The following is a 25547-nucleotide window of genomic DNA, read 5'->3' as shown; positions in this document are numbered from 1 at the left end:
CCGGGGTTGGTTTCCCGATCTTCACTGTGGTCACTCGTACCCCAGGCAGCATCACGGGGAGGTAGGGATAGGAGTTACTGGATAAGAGGCTGAGGATCACTATTGGGGTTTATTTTATACATGCAGGTACGCGGAGTACCGATGGTACGCATTATCCAGTCATTTACCAATATGTCGGTCATCTGAATGGGTTTAGTAGTTCAAAAGTTATGATTTTTTGGAAAAAAGTCATTTATTCCGATCACCTAAAAATGGGAATGAAAAAAAAAAATTAAAAGTTTTGCGATAAGGAACAAAACTTCACGAAAATCTGAGAGTCACTATATCGGTTTGGCATGGAATGGCTGTATATAACATATAACATATAACATTTAACAAACATGTGACCAAGTTTGAAGGGAAGCTAGTCACTCAACATTCCTCAGAAAATTCATCGTTAGTAAAAAATTCTGATATTCCTACCCCTGGTGTTTCTGAATAGCTTGAAACTTTCATAACATTTTAATGTGGCTCGCAGTCATGTAGTTTAGTTCGCTGTCCGGTAATTGATTGATGAAGCACGACACAAATTTCAATAAGTTACGTGCAATTATTGCACTTAATTTAATCACAATAATTATATCACTAGGAGATTCGGTATCACTCAATCTGATGATGACTTTGAAACTCCCAACTCACCTGTTTTCAGGTATTTCTCATAGGCTGATATATAATTATCATGACACTTTCTGTCATTTAAATTAACATCAAGTATCCATTGTCCATAATGTGGTCGATCAACGGGTAAGATTTTACATCAAGGATCAACGTCTCAATTAGTGGCGAGGTTGTTTTTTTTTAGGAACACTTCGAGTCACTCGCATTTTCGGAAACAGCTAATAAAGCATTAAAATGTGGCGAATTCATCGCCTGCAAATCAATTGTTCGTGACCATTTCATTGAGTTGTGCCGCCGCCACCACGAAGGAACTGATCTTGTCTAGGAGTCGCTGTAATAAATGACCGCCAGACGGGGCCAGAATAAAAACAATCTCCCAAAGAGCGCAGTTTGGTATATTTATCCACTCGAAACAGGTTGCATTCGGGCCGTGTGTGTATGTGTGTATGTTGTACTTTGCACATGTTGGCGGCCAAGTGCACCACTCTGACTATTAATTTTAATTATCTCATAGTTGCTTGTTTCGTTCGGTTCGGTCCGTAGTTCCTTTCGTTGTTCTGCAGGTTGTGCCACCGCGCCGAGCCGCGCCGCTAAGCCATTATACCATCATCTATCAGCGTTAGATGTGCGGATTCGGGCAGGCAGGGAGAGTTCTGTTCCGTCGAGGCCAACTTCTCGGACCAGAAAAGTAGTAGCAACAGTACAGAGAAGAAAAAAAACAACACTCAAAGCTCGAACACGAAAATTACACACTTCTCCGCTAACACGCTTTGCAACTGAGCTGCTGCTGCTTTTTTTCTTTTCATAAATCAAGTTTATGAGTTAATTTTCGCACTGAACTTTATTGGAAATGGTGTGCGCCGTGATTCTGGTAGACCTTGACGGCGATTATTACAGGCAGATTTATAGGCGATATGCGCTGGTGTTGATGCTGTTGCCGTTTGCCACCGAATGGTCCGAATGGACTCGCCGGATACCATGGAAACGGAAGGTAATTGTGGCGGAGGCAGAAGCGGCAGCAGCAGGTACTTCATTTTGAGGGATGACTTGTAAAAATGGTGGTAAAAAGCTAAATTGAACAGCGTTGAATGTTTGCGCTACTCATGTCGAAAGTGGATGGATCGAGTAAATAGGATTTTGTTCCTCGTTCTCGTTCTGCTTGGTTGGAATATTTTTTATGCGAGAGAATTCACGTGGTTGAAAGATAAATAAAGCTTGTAGCACCTGGTGGTGCTATGTGAGATATTCCGCGCAATTGTTTGAATTATTACTTTTCTTACAAAATTTTGTTTAAAAAAGGATTCACATTCATTCCCTACACCTAAACTAGCGTTGGTAGAAAACATTTCATCTTTGGCAGAAATGATGCCATTTCGTGTGCTGGTGAGTCAAATGCGCAAATAATGAGCTGTTTTAAAAGCTTAAAATGATTTGTATGTTTGCGAGCAGACATCTCTTTCTGTTTTCTTTTCTCATTTCATTTGGGATTGTGCCAAAAAAAAGTCCACAAGACGTCAATGGGGATCGAACCAAGGCCGGCTGGAATGCAAAGCTATTTCACACGGCCACGCTATCCATATAGCTGCCAGCGCTGTTATATAGAAGCGTGGTAATATTACACCTCATCATAAAATGAAATTGGAAAGTTTTCTCTAAGAGGATAAAGAAGAACATGAACGAGGATATATCTTTCTATGTCTGGTCCGTGTATTTGGCAAACTATACGAAAACCTTTCATATGCATTCATTTAAATGTGTATCCTGTTTCGCTCGCTCATATTGGCTCTAGCATATATATTACACAAATGATATACATATATTGGGGAGTAGAACATTTTCTGTTATTTTTCAGCTCATTTAATGTAATAAATCGGAACGCCATAACATGTGCTAAAAATGTGCTAAAAACTTTGGGTGTACAAGAACTGGGATGTTATTTATATACTAGCTTTTTATCTATTAAAAGTATGCGCCATTCAACGTTTTTCACACAACACAACACAGATATAGCGATGATAGAATCTATCTATTGACGTAGGACTACGTCTTTCATTTCTATACCGGGGTGTAAAATCAAAGTTTCGAAAACGAAAGCGTTACGCCGGAGACCGAGATTTTGAGTGTTAATAGCTCCTAAACAACTGAACGAAATGGTATGATAAACACTTCATTCGAAAGATAAAATGTCTACGCGTTCTATACTTGTTACTTTCTGATCCAAAAACTTGTTTCAATAGTCTTAAATTTGCTTTCAAAATAGGCTATTGAAATCACCAATCGGTATATAAGCGAGCGCCGCTCGGAAATCTACTCAGTTCTAATTGAACAGCGATTGGAGCATGTTGTCGCTGTTGTGGTGAAGCTCTTCATTTATCATGAAAGCGCGGATGAACGGTGTCACCAAGAGCCTGTTTGTGGACCTTAGGCCAGAAGGGAATCCATCAGGAGGAGAGTGATGCTACAAACGGTTCCCCGGGAAGATCTCGAAGCAGCCGCTACACACACACACACACACACACACACACACACACACACACACACACACACATATACACGCACGGAATTCTTTCCGTTTGGATCGAGAAAGATCCGGAAAATAATCTGCCAGTTCCTCTAGGAATTTAGAAATACACTCATGTGAAAGAGTTTATTTGAATGTTTTCTATCCATGTAACACTGTGACCAAATATGTTTCAATCAAGTGCTATTAACAGATGGTTATCGAGTTAACATTAACCACTGGTGGGCTTCCAGTATCGAGGAAAATGTGGAAATATCTAATCGTTACTGAAAATAATCTGCCAGTTCCTCTGGGAATTTAAAATTACATTCATATGAAAGAGTTTATTTTAATGTTTTCTATCCATGTAACACTGTGACCAAATACATTAGGTTTTGTGATTTTTCAATCAATCGCAATCAACAGGATAGCTTCTGAAGATTATTCTTCCCCATCAGTAGGATATTTCCGTATGCAATATTGGATGCATAAAACCTTGTGCCTCCAACGTAACGCTCTCGTTTTCGAAGTTCTCCAAATATTCATTCATTCAGAATGAATTCAGATTCAACTTGATACAAATGATCTCTAAATCAACGATAGTCCTACGTCACCCTTGCGGTTATACCATAGATATAACCCACTTCCTGTTTTTTAAAAACAAATAATGAATCGATCCAATTTTTAACGTCTTCAAAGTAAGAGAAGTGCTGCTCAGACAATCGCTATGACATCGACTGGCATTTTTTACTTGTAGCAGCAATGTCTAGTGATTGCAACGATATATAATATGATAATCCAGAAATACCAACTTTCCTGATTTATCAGGATTTTCCAGACTTTTTATCACGTTCCCTGATATCCTGAGAAACACTTAATTTGCCCTGATTGTTTATCCTGATTTTTTTTTGCAGTTTATGTTTCATCAGAAAAAATTTCCTTAATAAACAAACTAGGATCCCTACCAAGATTCTTCTGATACAAATCTGTACCTTAAATTTTAATCATGCATATTGCCAGTTGTGAATCGACAGAATAAACTTTTCCAGAATGAAAATCCCGAATTATATTCACACCACTCAAATTGTTTGAAAACTTTCAAAACAGTGCTGGATACTTTCATGAAACCAGAATATTTGACAAATTTAAGGGATTATAACAAGATTATGTTTTAAGCACAACATTACGTTAATGAGTATGTGTGTGTAGGCGTAGCCGCAAAGTTATTGATGAAGGAATCCGATTCAGAGTGTAAATTTACCCACGAGGGAAATTTTGTTCTCAAAGTCAACATAACAAGGTTTATATAGTCGAACCAAATAATATACAAATTTGAAACAGTCTTCAGTTCTTTCTTTGCTGTCATGCTTTTATTTTCAGTCTAAAACATGGACTGTGAATACAGATAAATTCTGAATATACATTTTTCTGTAATTGATTGTAGTGCTACAGGATTTTGGAAAAAATAATATTAACGATTAAAAGATCTGGCGGCACACTTGCTTTTCCACTTCTGGGAGAGTTTATACCATGCTTATCGATTCTTCCACATTCCTCAACATCGGTTGAACGATTTTTCTCCCATTTCAATCTTAATTAGGCTGACCAAATAGTTCAGGAATAAAAACGAGACAAGCAAACAACAAAAAATATTTATATATATATATATATATATATATATATATATATATATATATATATATATATATATATATATATATATATATATATATATATATATATATACAGCTATTCCATACTAAACCGATATAGTGGTTCTCAGATTTTCATGAAAATTGGTAGTTTTGTTTCTCATCGCAAAAAATTACACCCGTATTTTTTAATTTTTTTCATTAGGGTTGTCCGAAAAATCAACTTTTTCCTCTTTTTTCCAAAAATGACATTTTTTACAAAAATTCATAACTTTTGAACTACTACACCGATTCAGATGATCGACATATCAAATTGATTGACTTTAATTAACAAATTGATTGGCTAATAATTAACTTGGTCGTATCTGAAAAAAATACTATAACTGCAGAAAATTTGAATTCTGCTCTCGTTATCATTGATTGTATTCGTTTTTTATTGTTTTCATAGTCTCGGGACCAAAGGCGCTATATTTTTATATTTTTTCTGGAAAGCTTTTTCACATAATATATGTCCAGAGCGGCGTTTTTTTGTTGTGATTTTGAGTTATGATTTTTCAAAGTCAACCGATGGTCCGAAAAATCTTTTTTTCCCCATTTTTCCACTACAAAAAATCATAACTTTTGATCTGCTGGATTGATTCAGCTGATCGACATATCATCTGAATGAATGATGATCGACATATCAAATTAAAACCAATGAGTCTTGTTTGAAAAAATATTACACTTTCAATAAAAATGGATTTTGTTTTCGTAATTATTGATTATATTTGTTTTTTTATAGCTTACATCGTTTCGGGACCAAGGGTGCCATATTTGTTTATATTTTTTCCTGGAAGCGAGGTTTTTTCACATAGTATATCCAAATACCAGAGAGGTGTTATTTTTCGTTTTTAAGTTATGATTTTTCTAAGTTAACATGTTTTCTTTTTTCGTTCAACATTTCAATGCGACTAGACTGGATGTATGTAATTGTAATCCAATTATTTGGCCAGTATGTTATTTTATTTTTAAAAAAAAGCTAGCTAAAAGGCTTTAATTTGATATATCGATCATCTGAATCGGTTCAGTAGTTTAAAAGTAATAAATTTTTGAAGAAAGTCCTTTTTGGGAAAAAAATGGGAAGTGATTTTTTGGATCATCGGGTAACTTTGAAAAATCATAACTCAAAAACGAAAAAAATGTCTCCCTGGTTTCGAGATATGTTATGTGAAAAATCCTCAGCTTTCCAGAAAAAATATAAATAACTATAGCGCCTTTGGTCTCGAGACTATGAAAACAATGAAAAACTGATTGGCTTAGATTTGATATGACGATCATCTGAATCGGTCTAGTAGTTCAAAAGTTATGATTTTTTGCAAAAAAGTCATTTTTGGCAAAAATGCGAAAAAAATGGGTTTTTTTTGGACCACCCTAAAACGGAAATGGTCACCCTAACAATAAAATTAAAAAATACGGGTCTAATGTTCTGCGATAAAGAATAAGATTACCACTTTTGACGAAAATCTGAGAACCACTATATCGGTTTGGCATGGAATGGCTGTATATTTAGTTTTTAATATTTTTTGAAGAATTTTATTGAGTGAACAAACCCGGGAATAAATCCGATCCATCAAACATTTTTAGATGTACCCGCTTAGCTCTCCATAATGAAGTAATACAACCATTCCATGTTAAACCGATACAGTGGTTCTCAGATTTTTGTTATAATTGGCAGTTTTGTTCCTTATCACCAAACGGTAGACCCGTTTTTTTAAATTTTTTCATTAGAATGCCCATTTCCGTTTTAGAGTGGCCCAAAATCATGCTTTCCCCTATTATCCAAAAATGATTATTTTTATTAAATTCATAACTTTTTAACTATTGAACCGATTTAGATGATCAATATATTATATTGAAGCAAATTTCTTTAATAAAATATTACGCTTGCGAAAAAAATTGATTTCGTTTTCGTGATTATTGATTGTATTAGCTTTTTATAGTTTACATGGTTTCGGGACCGCGTGCGCTATATTTTTTTGGTGGTGTGCTAGTTGCTGTATCACAACGCTATACCAGCTATCGAGTGAACGTTGAACGCGGTGCAACGTTAGAACAAGTCTGTGTTTTAGTGAAATTACCCGTCTTTAAGCTTTTCGTATGTGCTGTGTACATCCCATCCGATCGAAGCCGCGATGTTGACGTGATTTACGCTCACACTGACTCTGCCAAGAAGTTGTGACATGACAAGTATTGAGGACAAAGTTCTCATTTGTGGTGACTATAACCAGCCTCTGCTTCAATGGGAGACCAGTAATAACAGGGTTGTCCTTTCCGAAGAATCGTCGTTGAGTGCTGCAAGCTCTGCCCTCGTTGATGGAATGAAGTTCGTCAATCTTATTCAACGAAATTCAGTCCGGAATTCACGCGGTCGTACTCTAGATATGGTGTTTTGTAGCGATGAACATGACTACAAAGTAGATGAATCTGCCGTGTCATTGCTGCCGATCGATCCTCCCCATCCGCCTCTGGCCGTTTCACTTGCCGTGCCTCATACTTGCCCATCTTACATACCTCGAGATGTGAATGATGGAGTAAGGCAGCTTGATTATAAGAAAATTGATTATGCCTCCCTACTGCAATATCTGCTCAGTCAGAACTGGATCGATGTTACCGAATGTGCAGATGTTGACCTGATGGCTGTCCGTTTCTGTAAAATAATTCGACTTTGGCTGGAATCACAAATCCCTCCCAAGCGACGTCCTATTTCTCCAGCTTGGAGTACCACTCAGCTCAGACAGCTAAAACGTGATTGTAACTCAGCACAGCGAAAATTGCGTCGTCATAGAACGCCTGACACTAAGCGTGATTTCAAGCGCGCTAGTGCTACTTATTGTAGGCTAAATAGTGCTTTGTATAAATCTCACGTACTCAGAGTTCAGTGGAATTTGCGGAGCCACCCTCGAAGCTTCTGGGGATTTATCAACAGCAAAAGGAAAAACTCGAGCATTCCGTCCAACGTGATTCTTGATGGGAAAGAGTCAGTATCCCCTGACGATGCGTGTGAAATGTTTGCGACACATTTTGCGTCAGTCTTCGAACAAAGAACAACTTGTGATGTTGATGCGACATCTGCTGCAACTGATACACAGTAACTCCAGCTATGGTGCATTCAGCAATGAGAAAACTGAAGAACTCGCTTACTCCTGGTCCGGATGGAATCCCGGCGGTGGTGTTCTGTCGGTGTTCAGCTGCTTTAGCTGAGCCTGTTGCAGCCATTTTCAATGCATCTTTTGAGCAAGGTAAATTCCCAACATTATGGAAGGAGTCATTTATGTTTCCTGTCTTCAAGTCGGGGGACAAGCGGGATGTAAGAAACTATCGTGGTATCACCAGTCTTTCGGCGGCGTCCAAGTTGTTCGAGATTATTTTAAGTGAAGTAGTCTTGAATTGCTCGAAATGGTACATATCAACTGACCAGCATGGATTTATTCCTGGGCGATCGGTAACTACCAACCTTTTATACATCACTAGTACTTGCATTAACGCTCTGGAGGAAAGAGTGCAAGTGGACGTAATATATACGGATCTGAAAGCTGCATTCGATAATCCCACAAAATCCTGCTCTGCAAACTTTCGCGACTTGGAGTATCCGAGCATCTAATAACGTGGTTGAAATCGTACTTGACGGGAAGAACTCTTCGTGTGCGACTTGGCTCGTGTATCTCTTCCGCGTTCAATAGCACTTCCGGCGTACAGCAGGGAAGCAACCTGGGACCACTTCTGTTCACATTGTTCTTCAACGATGTGGCAGCTCTGCTGGGAGTCAGATGCAAACTGATTTATGCTGATGACCTTAAACTGTATGCTGTTGTTTACTCGATTGAGGATTGCCATCGTCTTCAGATTTTGCTGAATACTTTCGTTGACTGGTGCCATCGCAATAAACTCAATATCAGCGTTCAAAAATGTGTTCAAAAAAGCCAAGTTTCCATCGAACTCTATACGGATATCATGAACCGATGACAGCGATGATTCGTGAATTTTCTTTGGTGGAATCTGCGTTTGAGTTTGGAGAACCGTCAAACCGATTTAGGAATAGATTGAGGAGAGCATGACTGTTTTTATCTGTGTATTTATGTGGAGTTTCATGTATGTAAACTAGTCTAAGTTTTTATTCATTAACACAAACACAATGTCGGATGAATTATACAAGATACAATACAATACAATATATATTTTTTTGAAAGCTGAGGTTATTTTACATAACATATCTTCAAATGAGAGATGTAGTTATGATTTTTCAAAGATAACATGTTTTTAGTGTTCGTTTAATATTCATATGCGACTGAACTTGATCTATTTGACTGTGGAATACCATTTTTTCGGAGAAGTGTGATATTTTTTTTTCAAAGAAGACTAGTTTACTGACTTCAATTTAATATGTTGTTTTTTCTGAATCGGTCCAGTAGTTGATACGTTAAGAATTTAAGAAAAGACATTTTTGGAAAATATGGGAAAATTTATTTTTCAGACCATCAAAACCTTCAGAAAAATCATAACTCAAAAGCGAAAAAGAAACCATCTCTGATTTTTGGATATGATATGTAAAACATACTTTCGAGAAAAAAACATAAATATTAGGCTGTCAAAAAAGTCCTGCGGTATTTTTTCATAAAATTAGTTACAATCATCTGTTTTAAGTAAAATATGCGCCGTTTTGTTCGATGACTTGTTCCCAACGAGATGCCAACTTCATAATACCCCTGTGGCTAACTTCTGACTACCTAGCTCGTTCGCCATGGACAAAACCAGGTGGTAGTCACTTGGTGCAAGGTCCGGACTATACGGCGGATGCAAAAGAACTTCCCATCCGAGCTCCCGGAGCTTCTGGCGCGTCACCAAAGAAGTGTGTGGCCTGGCGTTGTCTTGATGGAAGACAATGCGGCCTCTATCAAAGATGGCCTCTTCTTCATGAGTGCTACCTTCAAGCGGTCCAGTTGTTGGCAGTACAGGTCCGAATTGAGCGTTTGGCCATAGGGAAGCAGCTCATAATAGATTATTCCTTGACAATCCCACCAAACACACAGCAGAACCTTCCTGGCCGTTAATGAGGGCTTGGCCACCGTCTGAGCCGCTTCAGCGGGCTTCGACCACGACCGTTTGCGCTGTAAACAATACTGTAAAATATGTCGGATTTTCTCTTTATTTTGCTCCATATTTGCGACACTATAACTCACGAACGACTTAACCAAACAAAACACTGTCAAGGACTATATTATAGCGCGCAAAAATACCTTTCCAACAAGCTATAGTATGACTCGATACAATGAAAACAACGGAACAAAACTACCAATTTTAATCTGAGAACCACTACATCGGTTTGGTATGCAATGGCTGAATACTTAGATGTTGAAGAGACTTTGCGAAGAAGATTATGGTTATTGGAAGTTTTATCATAAACATTGTCGAATTTCAGATCAAAATTTCAGTTTAAAGAAATATCATAGCATTTATACCATGACTTATCTGTTGTCCAAATGTTGATCATCGTAGAAAAATTCTTTCGACTGATGACGATACTAGTTAGCGAACACAAAACGTTATCAAAATATAATACATTTATGCTCTATATGAGTTATATTTATTTTTTATTAATGTCATTTTGATTCTCCGGAATGGACTTTTATCTAAGACTGTTATGTTTTTCCTAGACTAGCCTTTCATTCTTTAATGTATTCCAACTCAGTATCATAAAAATTTTGCACAGTTTCAAGAAATTTAGGGGAGGTCTCCGTAGCCACATTGGTTGCGCGTTCGCTTAGTAAGGGATCGATCGTGAGGCTCTCATTGACCATCTTTGTGTTGTTACAGAATAACTACGTCCACGCAACAATCATCAGCGATGGAGATCGATCCACGGTAGAAATAAGATCGATTCATCCATACAACTGCTCTGCTCTGCAAGACACATCGGACTCCTGTTCTATAAATAACTCAACCATGATCAATCAACTGTCCGGTCTAACTGGATAATGGAAGAACAGAAGGAAAAACTCTTACGCCTAAATGGCTACTGTGTAAATGTGTATTCTAACGCCGACAAAATGGCAACTGTGTAATGTGCTAATTATAGATATGATAAACTTGTGACATGTACATGATTAAAATTCGGCTCTGTTGCGGCTGAAACGCTAATGAGCCTAAAATGAACAAAACGGATAAAAAAAAGAAATTTAACTTCCAGTATTTCATCTGAATCAACTAGTCCTACGGCAATATTATGTTCCTCAGTAAGGGTTCCATATCAAAAAATATGTCATTTTTTTGTGGAATAGTATGAACGTTAATAACTATTTTTGCTACCAACGGATGTTGACAGTTGATCGGACACTGATTTGAATTCCAATAGAATTGTAAATTCTCTGAGATTTGTTTAATATGTTGCGCATTACGACTCTCTAATTCATAAATGGCTTAAACGATCAAAACTTAGAAGCATTCTCATCTTCCGCACATTTGTGCTGTGAATTACTGTGAATGAAAGGCACTTTAAACAGAGAGAAAAAAAAAGAATTATCGAAATGATATTTTTGGCTAACATATGTTCAAATATTGCTCAAAATGCTTTGCGAAATCTTTTCTATTTGCACATCGTATTTCTCTAATGCTCCTTTGGAAACAAAACAGACTGCCAATTTTTAACTTTACACTCCAACTGATAAAGTGTATTGCCAACCATAACGCTGCTTTCTGTTTAGGGTTATTTTCATTTATAGGATTGTATAAATTTTCATCAATTGTGTTAAAGTTTACGTTTAGCCTTTCTCTTAACATTTGTTCCGTCCATTCACGTATTTCTCTGGGTTTCGTGCATTCAACTATACGGTGTAGATTTGTATCTGGTTGTCTACACATATCGCAATTTCCATCTACAAGCCTTCCGATGTTATAAGCTATCAACTTTTCTTTATTCGAAATGATATCATTTAGTAGCAGAAACACATTGGATTTATCTTCAGAGCATAGAAAATTGTAGCTATTATTTCTCCACAAGTTCGCCCAATTTTCTTCGGGTAATCATTTTCTACACTAGGTTTTATCGGAGTATTACTGAGAAACTTGTTATACATCTGTTGTGAACTTTCGGCTCTAAAATTTGTTTCTTGCACCATACTTCGCGCGGCAGTTATCCATTCTTTTGCGTTTCTAGTAAGACGACCGCTATTTTGGAAATCAAATAAATAATTTTCCTCCGGATTATTACTTCCGTTAATCCGTGAATGCAGAATATTTTTCAAAAACAGTGCTTTGCATTTTGTTTCCGGATCGATCAAACGTAAACCTCCTCGATAGTAGTCTAAGTATAACTGAACTCTTGCAACTCTGAAAACAGAACCACGCCAAAGGAAATTTCCTGTCATGCTTTTAATTTTGGCTAGGTGATAATTTCTTGGTGGGAAAACTTGCGCGATGTACCACAGTTTAGAGAGTACGAACGTATTAAGAACCCATATCCGTTCAAACATGTTCAAATTCCTGGTTGCATTTGTCATTAAGCGGAAATTGATACTATTGATGAGTTTCGTATAATTTTTATCTATAATTTTCGACCAACATCCAGCGATAACTACACCCAATATTTTTAGTTCATCGACCTCTGGGATTTTCTGTGGACCTGATTTTGGATTGTTGAGCCTCAAAAACGACGATTTTTGCTTATTCATTCGTATTTTTGCATATTGGGTGAACGAATCGAAGATTTGCATAATTGAATCGAACTCTTCCTGGCCTTTGACGAATATAACAATGTCATCAGCATATGCTATTACCTTTAAGAATTTTCCGTACACAAGAACACCACTGGAATTTGCGTGTATGTTCCTGATCAAAGGCTCTATGTAGAGAACAAAAAGGATCATACTGAGCGGGCATCCTTGCCGTACTGAAGATCTAATTTTAATTTCTGGCGTAAAAAATCCGTTAAGCAGAACTTTTGATGTAGCCACGCTATACAAGGCCTTCAAACAATGTATCAATTGCGTTGGGAATCTGAATTTTTCAAGCACTTTCCACAGAAATGTGTGATTGACATTATCAAACGCCTTTTCAAGATCTACGCTGAGTAAAAATCCTTTGAACTGTTTTGACTCAATAGATCGTGTTACTAATCGCCTAATGTCCTTCAGATTATCAGTGCACGATCGGCCATCTACTGTAGCACTTTGTCCAGAACCCAGTAATTTATCCAGTATTAAAGAAATTCGTTTCGCTAGAATTTTACAGAATAACTTGTAGTCTGTGTTCAGGAGACTTATTGGGCGATGGTCCTGAATTGTTGGTACCACTCCTTTCTTAGGAATCATGGTGATGATTCCAGCCGAAAAATCCTTGGGTGGCATCGTCTGCCCATTTAAATACGAATTGAACCGAGCTACAAGATCATGCTTAAGAAGATCGAAATGTTCTGTGTAAAATTCGTATGTCAATCCGTCAGGTCCAGGTGACTTCTTTTTAGAACACTGTTTAAGTGTTAGACTAATTTCTCGCTCGGTTATCGGTCGAACTAATCCAATCGCATCTTCTTCGTCGAGTGTATTGTTGATGTAGCTGATAGGATTTTCTAAGCTCTCTATCCCAGAGGACTCACTTTCTGCAAACAGGTCGCTGTAGTATTGGTGTACTTCCAGTAATGACGGACGATTGTTTGACGAATCATTAGTTCCAGTTGACTGAATCACTGGCGTGAGATGGTTGTGTAAATGCTTCGATACCTGATAGACGTTCAATTTTTCACCCTCAATGATTTTTCTCCAATTCTAGACTGCAAACATTGCAGCTTTGCGTTTTCGTGTTCCATCAAAAGGTTTTTAACAATATTAATTTCATCGGTGACGTTTTCTCCATTAGATCTCCTGTTACACAATACATGGAATCGAGAATACAAAATATTCTTACTGTTCTGCACAGCCTGATAACGGCGCCACGATTCTGCTTTGTAAAGGCTACGAACTTTAGCTTTGAACGCATAGTTCCACCATGAATTATGATCCATGTATTCCAATCTACCTCTTAGCAATTGTAATTGCTCTCTGAAGACTTGGCTAACCTCTGGTGATGATAACAGATTTGAATCAATTCTCCAGTATCCCCTTCCTCTTGTGTTGAGCTCGTGTCGTTGGACGGACAATTTCAAAATCACAGCATGATGATCTGAGCATGGAACCGCAATGGTTTTCAAATATCGAACTCTGGCAACAAAAGCATCTGGCCCATAGAAGCGATCTAAACGGGATGCATAGTCACCTCGATAAAACGTAAACTTTTCCACATGCAGCTTTTTGGCAATATCTTGGAGTTGAAAAAGGTCGACTAAATTTCGGAGACCATTAGAAAAATTTCGGGCAGAGCTATTGCAGTCATTTGGATCCAGTATGCAGTTGAAATCTCCTACTAACACTGAATATTGACAATCAATCTTACTAATATGCACTGTCATTTGATTGAGAAATAGGTCATCTCTCTCCTTTTTCTTGTTGCTACCTGAGTGAGCATATATGTTGATGTAATTTATATCGTTTACTATCACTGATGTAATTCTACCAGAAGTATCGAGAATAGGAGAATTGTAATTTAAGTTTTTCTTCAACAGAATACCCGTGCCTTTCTTATCCTCACTTATGTTTATCAGAGCGTTATGTGAACTAAGAAACGAGAAGTTTTCAAATGTCACCTCTTGCAAAAATACTACATCAACATCGTAATTTTTTACAAAATCTTTGAAAACAGCCTTGTTAGCATCTGTATTGATACTATTTAAATTGAGCGTGGCAATATTAATAGAGTAATTCATTTCACAATTTAACAATACGAAGATTACTTATCTTCCATCCGACGGCTGCGCGACCGTGTACGCTGGGATTGATTTTCGAGCAATCGAATCTTTGAATTCCCCGCATCCGATGAATCCGAACTGTTTGATGCTCCTCGTTCATCTTTACGTGACGTACGGTCTCGTTTCTTCGCTGGAGTCCACTCGTGAGGGTCAGTCTGCTGCTCCTTTGCGTAATCAGTTGATTCTGTCTCCTTAGGACCGGTATGGGTTGCTAGCTCTTCATCTGGCGCTTGTTCGGTAGAACTACTGGTTCTCTGCAGGGATGTCGATTCAACAGCATCGGTTGTTGTCCTTGATGTAGCTGATGCCTCGTTTTGTAACGTAGCGGACGTAGCTGGCATGGAAAATTCTACAACCATTTGCCCTTCGTTATTAGAGTTGACATCTTTTTCCTTGGGCGATTTATCCCGCATCTCGGACGTGGATGGCTTTGGAATGATCGGCATTCCTAATAATGCTCCAGCATAGGACGTGAATTCAGCATCATTTTGTCTCAAACGGAAAGAGACCGATTTTCTTTTCGGGCAACTCGCCTTGACGTGTTCCGGACTACCGCAGGCAAAACACTTGTTTTGCATACCTTCATAAAATACACGAACTTGGAAGTGTTGCACGTGTAGCTGCGGTGGAATATCAGTGGAAATCTCCATATGTACGCCACGCACACCGTTGAGTATTGGATATCCTGTGTCTGCACCGAATCTCTCTCGAATCATGTGATGTATCTTCCCATATTTCGATAGCACGGTGGCCACGTGCTTCTCGTCCACTTCGATTGGCACTCCAAATAGACGCACATATCGGAAGTTACCTCTGGCCGTTGCAAATGTTACTAGAACCGTCTGGTCATTATCATACGTGAATCTGACGCTCGGAGGACTTTTCAAGAGCGCCGCCTTCATCAAATCTTCGGACTGGAACTTGACATATACACTGAGCGCCACCTTCATCAAATCTTCGGACTGGAACTTGACATATACACTGTACTCCCTAGGCTTTCGGAACATGGCACACAGCGAATCAGAAGCCCATTCACGTTCTCGAAAAAAAGCAAAAATCTCCTTGTCCGTTGGCATTTTTGAGCTTGATCCGAACTGGATCTTCAAACAGTTAGTATGGACATTACGGGAATCCATCTCCTTTTTCGTATCAATACAATGACACAGGGTCAATGTAACAATGGGCAACCGAACAAACAATGGACAGCTGACCAAACAATGGACAGCTGAACAATCAATGGACAGCCGAACGCCTATTCAGCAAACAACGGGTTTCAACTCTTATAACTCTTATATTGCAGCGAATGAAATGCTGGAGAAATTTTTACAACCTTTCGCTTCGGCTACTGCGATTGAACTGAGTTCGAGTGATCGTTTTCGTACGCCGTTTTCGCAGAAAAATATAAGCATTATACCTCACGACTCCACTTTCTCGGTGAACTAGAAAAACGGGTAAACGTATCAATATGAAACATTCATAGGTGTTTAGAGAACACACTAAGCTAAAAATTTGCCTCAAACATTAGAGCTATTTGAAACATTTCAGAAGATTTTGTTAAGTACTATAAAAACCAATAAAATTGTGTTAGTCCACGAAATCTTTGAAGAAACAGAAAAAAAAACGATTTCATCATTATTTGTTATACACTAGGACAGCATAACAAATATATTTTTCCTATAGATTGATAAAGAGACGGCACAATAAAAAATGGCCGAAAAAAAGGCTTAATGAAACGAAGATTAGAAGAATATATTAGGAACGGAAGCATTGAAAGGAATGTTAGCCACTATGAAGTATGTAGAATTGAACAAAAAATACAGCTTCCGTTATATATCGCAGCAAATAACATCTAAATACATCAAATCGGAGCATGGAACGATTAGAAATAAGAAGAATATTGAATAATCTATATAAAGTTGCTTGGAATGTCGCTCAAGATGAATACCCAATTGAAACGTTGATCAAGAATAATCCGCGAGATACGACAAATAAATCAGCAGATTCTTTACAGATACCCAAAAACATTCGTTCATGGAACTGGTGAAATCCCAAAGCTGATCTTTACCCTAAAAAAGACATACCCTGCGTCTAATGGGAAGGAATTCTGGATTATGAGGAATTCTGGACCAAGCAACCAATCGATTTTGCCCTAAGTGTTGCTCGCAAGTGGACAACTTGAAGGCAGCGATCCAGAACCAAAGTCCATAATTAGTCAATGTGTCTTTTTGTCTTCTTGACTACACTATAAATTATTTTGAGCAAAAATTAAGATCTTATGGGCGGCCTAGAAATGGCCGTGAACAGTTTTCGATGTGAAAGCAAACACATTCTGAGAGGATAGAATTGGTAAGTTACATGAAGTATTTCAAATGATTGTGGAACAAAATTGTGCATTTATCTGTCTTTAAAAATGGTGCTTTAGTTTTCCCAAAAATCGTCACGAACTTTCCGGACATGTTCTTCCTGATTTTTTAAAATTATAGTTTGCAATCCTGTTTCAACCATATATTGATAGCTGATCATGCTCCTCAGCTATAGCATCCAGTTTATTTAACATAAGTAGAGTAAGGTATATACCAAACGGAATTCTTTTACCAAAGAATGCAACCAACTATGAACAAACGCAATCGATCTGCTCCCTGGGTTCAACATTTGAGCGAGTAATTTATTCCAGCCAACCATCACAAAAGCATCATGTAATGCATCGCGCCAGCAATGCGCAACGTTTACCATCCCCATTCCCGAATGTTATCAGAGTCAGAGCATATCATCCACACATCCACATTTATTCAGAATGCAACTGAATACAATGCTAGCCTTCGTCAGCATAGTCTCACCCGTGTACTCTCCAGAAGCGAAGGAATTATTGCCCCAGGATTAACTTGATCCATCATAATTTTACTTCCCGCTTTCTGTATGCAGTGAAATGTATGCAGTCTGTTATTTTTTTGTGTTCATTCATTCCTTTTCTTCGTTTTGCTCTTTTCATTTGACTGCAAATGCAAAATTGCAATGATGAGCGTTTTATATTCGATGAATAAATGTATGTACATGAGCATTTTTGCGTTCGTTGTCTCAGTTCACTGAATGTGCGAACTGCAGAGAAGAATTCTGAAGTTTTTTTTTCACGAATGTGTGGGTGTGTGTTTGTGGCACATTTGTGAACACCATTTTAAATTTCGGTATGAATTGACTAGAAGAATTTACCTTCCATTCACACAGTTATTTGTCGAGCAAACCGTAGCACTGTAATCATCATCTTTTGTTCTGCCGAGTTCTGCTGTAAGCCCGGTAATCTCCAAGAGACTCCAGGAGGAAGCTGCTGATGCTGCTGCTGCAAAAAGTGCCTGAATAACACTTATTACCTTTGTTAGAGCTACGAGATAGTCGACAAAGGTGACGGGGAAGGGAGTGATGATTCTGGGTTTGGCCCGAAATAAGTTCTTTGTTCGAAATAATTGTGAACGGGTGAGAGAGCACATTCGCCCCACTTCTCTCGGATAAAGTTACTGCTAGACGAACTAGTGGTACATTGGAGAATGGTGAAAATGTTTTCAAAACAAACAATTAGAACAATTTGCATCATACATTTATCAACTCAAGGCAAGCAAGGTGATAAGGGTCGGAGCGCATAACATTACGAAAATATTGTATTAAAAAGTAAATATGAGATGAGCATGTTATTTCGGGTAAATTGACACCGCACCAAATTAAGAAGGAAGATTGAATCATTGAATTGTTCGGTTCAGTCATCCAGGAATTCAACAAATCCCAGATATGAGATACTCTTTCGGAATGTAGTACACATGATCACTATGGAAATTCTGATCCTATTCATATCGAAAGATCGAATAATACTTTACGAAGTTTCTAAAGACAGAAATTATGACCTGAAAATCGTACAAAAATTGCGTGATGTTAGAAAAAATACCCGGTATCAGAGCCCGAAATCTTCGAAGGTGAAAAATGAGGACCGACTTTACTCTCAGCAGCTTCGCTTCGACTAGAACTGCTTCGGCAGTCACCGCCAACAAAAAGTGACTTGACTAGAACATGTATTGACTAGCGTTGACTAGCGAGGATGACTGGTGAACTAGTCCAGTCAGTGGTTATTTTAACTGACTCGACTAATGAATACAAATCTGCCTCTTCATTCAACTGACCTCAAACTACACTTCCATTTCCCCCTGACACTAATTATATACCCGCGTATGAGATCTTATTTTTACGTCCTTATAAAGAGGAACGAAAACATGTTTTCTGATGCAAAAAAGAAGTTCCCCTATCATTGGACGGTTTATTGTCTACCCATCGTGAACTCAAACCAACGAACTTAGACATTTATCAAGTATGCTATAAAGGTCCTCGCGTTAGTATTAGTTAGTATTAGGCGTGCAAAATAGCGCACACGCACAAAGTTTAAAGCCTCTTAAAAACAAAGAATAGAATAGTGTACGATACAAAAGAATCTAGCTCACCAGTAGCGTATGTCAAACCACGATGAACTCAAACATCGATGCATGCACATGTACATGGGAGAGAGAAAGAGAAGAACGAATTCGTCTGGGGGGAAGCCACTTCAAAATGCAATGAGGACAATTTGACTGGGAAGAATGAAATGATATAGTTGAGTCGGTAGAGGGAGACAGCGACTGAACGCCCGACTGACTGTCCAGTCATTTTGGCGGAGAAACTGCGTGAAGAAGTCAAAAGTGATTACTAACTGACTATGGATATAGTCAGTCAGATAGTCAGCTGACTATCCTTAGTTGACTATGACTATGCAGAGCCATGGTCTGGAATCTTTGAAAAAATAAGATTCAGTCGGGAAAGATGGACACCTGGGATGGGAAAGATGGACACTAACTGAAAATTCAAGTTTATGTATTCTCTGTATGTCTTCAAATATACCTTACAAATGAACTAACAAAACGACCTAGAAGGGCCTTGTAATTTTTCTCATTTTTTCATGTCTAAAATAGCTTTCGGAATGACAAATTCGGATTACGTTTCAAAAACCGCTCTGCTGATTCGTTCATGATATATGATTGCACTTGCAAACGTAGTTAGTGGGCATCTGATAATAAAAGAAGGAGGAGATAATCAAATTGTTTTCAAAACAAAATGTTTGTCTTTTTTCGATGGAATGTCCGTTTTACCCGTCTTGATTAGTATTTTATTCTCGTCAATATTTCTGGAGTAAAGATAAGAAAACTTCACCGCTGATTTGATAAACTGGAAGAGAAGTGTTGGTAAAACAATCTCGTAACTAAGAATACCCCAAAAAATTACTCAATAACAATGAGAACCTTATTTTCTGCAGACGAAAATTTAAATCCAGCTGCTCTTTGTAGATAACTTTTTTGTTTTTATTTATAATTTTAACAGAAAGCCAGCAAGGTGTACACAGTAAGTGTCAAAGGTATTGATACACTGTATTGCAAGTTTGTACATCATTGAAATTTAAAATGATACTGTAATTTATCAATTATACAGGGGTGTCCGTATTTCCTACCCTGTTCGTCTTTCTCAACTTTCCCCTACATTTAAGCTTCCACTTTGCCAAATCCGAACAGCCGTGCCTTCCGTTTAACATTCATTCTTCAAAAAAAAAAATCATAGGAGGTTGTGTCCAAGATACGACCGCATTGTTGATGTAGAACCACGCTGTTATATAAAATTATTAATAACTTCGGATATTATTTTATAATGCTGTGAAATTTTAGAAATAACTGTTTAGTAGAATGGCCCTGAAATGGGATGTTTAGTGTAGAATCAGCTGACGATAATTGATTGATGATTCATTCTTGCCCTCGCAGAACAATACACTAGCTGATCGTATGTCGCAATTTGTTTCAATGCATTGAAACGCTCGAACGCTATTCCGGTGGCCTTTTTCGCATTTGGTATAGACTCAGCTACATTATATACTTGTTGTACCAGCACCATTATACCACATCTCTTAACTACATCAATATAACATTGGCACCGCATGGAAACAACAACAATGGCAATACTTGCAAGTATCAAATATCATGCTACATGTTATTTAGTATTGCATCAGTGGAATCGCACCTCTAGACATCATTCGTACAACGTAAACCAAGCGCCAAACAAGCGTTCGTCATAGCATGCATGCAGAGCCATACATTGGTGGCTTAAAGCTACTAGGAATATAAACACTTCTCATCATTTTGCGCTATTCTCAATAGAAACGCTTCTGTTAATATTAGCTTGATGATTCCCCACACAATTGTGTAGCTCAGAACCTTAATGTGATGGCGTCAGTTTGATGCAATGATTGCAATGCCAGAGACATCAGCGAATTAATAACTTGGTTGCGTCCACAGCTCAACCCGAAACGAAGGCAAGCGATGTTCATTGCTTTGAAAACAGAACGAGACTGAAAGTTTGCTTCAGCGAGATCCACTGTTCATACTCTAGGCAAATATTCCTCTTCGTTTTTCTTTCTTTCCTTTGTTCACGGAGACTTTATATCTTATGATTTCCCCTTCGTTGCTCGTCGATAAGTTGCTCGTTATTGACAGCTCTGTTCGGGAAAGCACACAAATCAGCAGAACAAAAGTATGGGAAAATGAAAACGCTTATAGTTTTTATGAATTTTAACCATTTACACACCAGGGGATTGTAATGTATAGAATATCAAACAAATCTTAGAGAATGTCCGATTCGTTTGGTATGTAAATCGTCAAAATCCGTTCGCGGCAGAAATAGTTATTAACGTTAACTTTATTTCATAAAAACGTGACCTGTTCTCTGATTTGGCACCCTCAATGAAAGACGTAGTTCTACGTCAAAAAACAAAGCTACCTGGTTGTCCATCGTATTCAAAATGTCGAGTTTCGTATCAAATGGAGAACATTTGCGGTATTCGCAGTATTCGCAGCACTTCGTTTGCTTGTGGAATCTCATAGACAATGGATCTTCAGCAAAACGGTTTGAAAATTTCTCGTCTTTAAGGGCAGGAGACCCAAGACTAAAACACAACAGTTAACCATCGTTTAAAAGTCATGGGAAAGATCCAGAATCAGAAGCAGAAAAAATTATTATATTCATGTGAACATCAGCAATATCCCAATAACTTTGTCCAATACCAAGATATTTTCAAGTTTACCTAATAATAGAGTCACTTATTTTGAATAAACCCTAATAACAACAAAAATTATAATCTTATGAAGTAAAATCATCCAAAATCAATCAAGCATTCTGGGTAGTTGCCATTATTCGTACCAAGGTTACAAAATATGGAAAAAGACAAAGACAGAACTCTTTGTCATGGTCGATTCCGTATTTTCATTTCTCTATATCGAAATGCTGATGGTGTCAACCTATTTTCGTATACGCCACTAAATGTCATCAACACTTTGATAATAAATTTCGCTCCAAAGTGTTATTTATTGGCAACTGTTTCTCCAAATCTTTTATTTATTTGGCACTTTTCTAGCACTAAATATGGTCGGGGTTCTGCCAGAACGAACTAAGCTGAAATGAAAATAAATTGATTTAAGAATGCATTACACTTGGTTCGTTGTGGTCGAACACAATTTTGAAAAATGCAGACCAGCCTCTTCATCCACGCTTTTACACTTCATGGCAGCCCTCTGGCTGTCTTACTTACCAGATCCCGACGAGATCTGATTCCAGGAGTTGCCTCAAACAGAAAAATCTGTTGAAGATTGGGATCGGCCTTCTTGGAGAAAACGATCGCTATCGTCCGATGCCATATTGTGGGTTCATGGTTCGCTTTGGTTGAATGCATTTTGGTTTTCTGTACAGTCTGCTACACAGATTTTTTGACGTAGGATGACGTCTTTCGGGAATATATTGGGGTACAAATTGAAAATCTAAAATCGAGCACATCGTGAAAATTGTCCAATTTGAAACGCTTATTGCTGAGTCATTTCATGATGGATTGATGAAATTACTATATGTCATGAAATTAACTATCGAACAATTGAAGAATCTCAACCCCTATCCTAACGGAAATTCCCACTTCTGATTGGTCGAAACTGACGACACATGCGGCGGGTCCCTAACAGAGACATCAAAACCAAGCTGCAGGGGGAAATCGACATTGCAAATACATGAAAGTAGGGGAAGCTTTTGTTCCTACCGAAATGTATTCCCTAACAGAGATATCAAAACCAGGGTGCCCGGGGGAATTCGACATTGCGAATATATGCAAGACGGGGGAATTTTGATATTGAAAGTAAGGTGAGTGATACGATTAATTCTAGCAAATAAAATTTATATTTGGAACTTTAATGTTGGTTGCTTCGTGAAATTTCACATCAATGACCGATCGTGTATTGTAAAAAAATTAGCACAAGTGTAAGTGTAAAATTGTATATGGTAGCAGTTGTGTTATAAATGGCATGATATATGAAACGATTTATTTCAATTTTCGTAAATAAAAACCAAGTCGTGTTCCCGCTCGAGAACGGGTCATTTGGTTAAAGCTGTCTGTTTTGTTGTATTCATTTTCACTCAAGGAAATTCTATATGGTGAGAAATATTGGAAAAGCGAAGGAATATTAGAAAAAGTGCATATGCTCTACATATAGTATTAGTTGTTGTTAGTCCAATTAATATGCATCGGGTTGAATAAACACTCAGAAAGTAAAAATTATAAAAGAAAATTACCTTTTCCATTTCAAATATGTTTTCTCTATTTTAAAGTAACATGTTTTTACTGATGAGAAAAATATACAATTGTGTTCGGTATTAGTAATCATCTTTTATTACATTGGTGATTTTTTTTCTTTATTTCATCCATACATAACACAGGAGGTATCTCGTCAAGGATCACAGAGGGCGGTTTTCATCATATATCGTCCCACTTCGGTATCTTTTATCTGATACGAACCATCCAACGACTGTTTACCATCCTTCTATCATCATCACTCGGTAAACACTGGTGGAGTGAACAAACAACACCCAACAACTAAACAAAACGGACCTTTTCAGAGGCACCAAATCATTATCAAAGAGTTCAACGTTGTAATTCTTCAAACATATCCAAAATAAACAGATAGTGTAACGGAATCCTACGTCAACTATGCGGTCGTGTCTCGGACACAACCCTCCTGTGACTTTTGTTTAGGAGCTGTTGTCAATTATTTTCCACATCCAGTGCTCAATGGTCCAGGAGATGCATTTAAGTGGAAATTAGCATTTAGAGCTCGCAGTTATTCTCTAGACAAAAACCGTGTTCGACAAAGTTGTAACATATGATAGAGCGCTCATTTTTATGTAATCAAAAATAGGGTGACCAAAATTATCGATGAAATAAAAAATCTAACTTTCTTATCTTTATAGATAGAGGTAAACATAGTTCGACAATGTTGTAACTCCAATTATTTGAGACATATTTGTAGAACAAAGTTTTTCTCTATCTCTTTAAATAACCGATATAGTGCCTTTTTTTCTAAGTTACATTGGGGTCACCATGAATAAACTGTTTTTTACTCTAACTTTTATATTTTAAATTTTACATGCAAACTGTCTTCGAAAGACTTTTAGAGCTTACTAATACAAACATTTTTCGATGCAGAACTTGTCAATATCTCATCTTTACTCAAAGTTATTGATATTTCTTCTCAATAAACCCTCTCTTTTCATTTGTTTGTCATTCTTTCTGGGGCAAACATAAAAAAAAAAAGTTTTTTGACGGAATTTAAAAGAACAGATTTCACTCTATAATATATAATATAATATATATATATATATATATATATATATATATATATATATATATAATATGTGATTTTCAAAACTATATTATTTTTTGTGTTTGAGTAAATTAAATTTGAAATCATGAGTTTTTGGATGAAAACCCATCAATAATTTTGAGCCGGATTAGGATATTGATATGTTTTGCATCGCAAAATATTGGTATTGATATGCTCTAAAAGTCGTACGAAGATCATTTTGATGAAAAATTTTAAATATAAAAGTTAGAGTAAAAAAACCTGTTTTTTCATAGCTACCCTAATGCAACTCAGATAGAAAGCGCTAAAAACAACTTTGTGGGAGATATTTAATGTTTAGACAAAAACTGTCTTAGGCAAAGTTGTAACATATGATAGAGCGCTCATTTTTATGTTATCAAAAATAGGGTGAACAAAATTGTCGATGAAATGAAAAATCTAACTTTCTTATCTTTATAGATAGAGATAAACATAGTTCAACAATGTTGTAGCCCCAGTTATTTCAAACAACTTTGTAGAACAAAGCTTTTTTCTATCTTTTAAAATAATCGATTGACCGGTTTTTTTTCCAAGTTGTACCACGAAAAAACGTGTTTTTCTGCTTCCAACATTTTTCGATGCAGAACTTGTCTATATCTTAATCCAACTCAAAAGAGCATGTTTTTTGAGAAGAAATATCAATAACTTTGAGTAAAATTGATATATTGACAAGTTCTGCATCGAAAAATGTTTGTATTAGTAAGCTCTAAAAGTCTTTCGAAGATGGTTTGCATGTAAAATTTGAAATATAGAAGTTAGAGCAAAAAAAAAACAGTTTTTTTCATGGTGACTCTAACGTAACTTAGAAAAAAGTCGCTATATCGGTTATTTCAAGAGATAGAGAAAAACTTTGTTTTACAAAGATGTTCCAAATAACTGGAGCTACAACATTGTCCAACTATGTTTACCTCTATCTCTGAAGATAAGAAAGTTAGATTTTTTATTTCATCGACAATTTTGGTCACTCTATTTTTGACAACATAAAAATTAGCGCTCTATCTTATGTTACAACTTTGTCGAAGACAATTTTTGTCTAGAGAATAACTGTTGAGCTCTAAATGCGAATTTCCACTTAAATGCATCTCCTGGACCATTGT

The 25547-nt window shown here is 37.2% G+C and overlaps 1 protein-coding gene across 4 annotated transcripts in view; it reads left to right on the top strand.

Moving 5' to 3' along the window:
* Positions 1-25547, top strand: part of LOC129771664 (uncharacterized) — a 555494-nt gene that overhangs the window by 278400 nt on the left and 251547 nt on the right. The gene's annotated exons all lie outside the window — the stretch shown is intronic.

This window comes from Toxorhynchites rutilus, chromosome 2 (assembly GCF_029784135.1).
Source record: "Toxorhynchites rutilus septentrionalis strain SRP chromosome 2, ASM2978413v1, whole genome shotgun sequence".
Taxonomy (NCBI): domain Eukaryota; kingdom Metazoa; phylum Arthropoda; class Insecta; order Diptera; family Culicidae; genus Toxorhynchites; species Toxorhynchites rutilus.
This window is presented reverse-complemented; position numbering and strand designations above follow the sequence as displayed.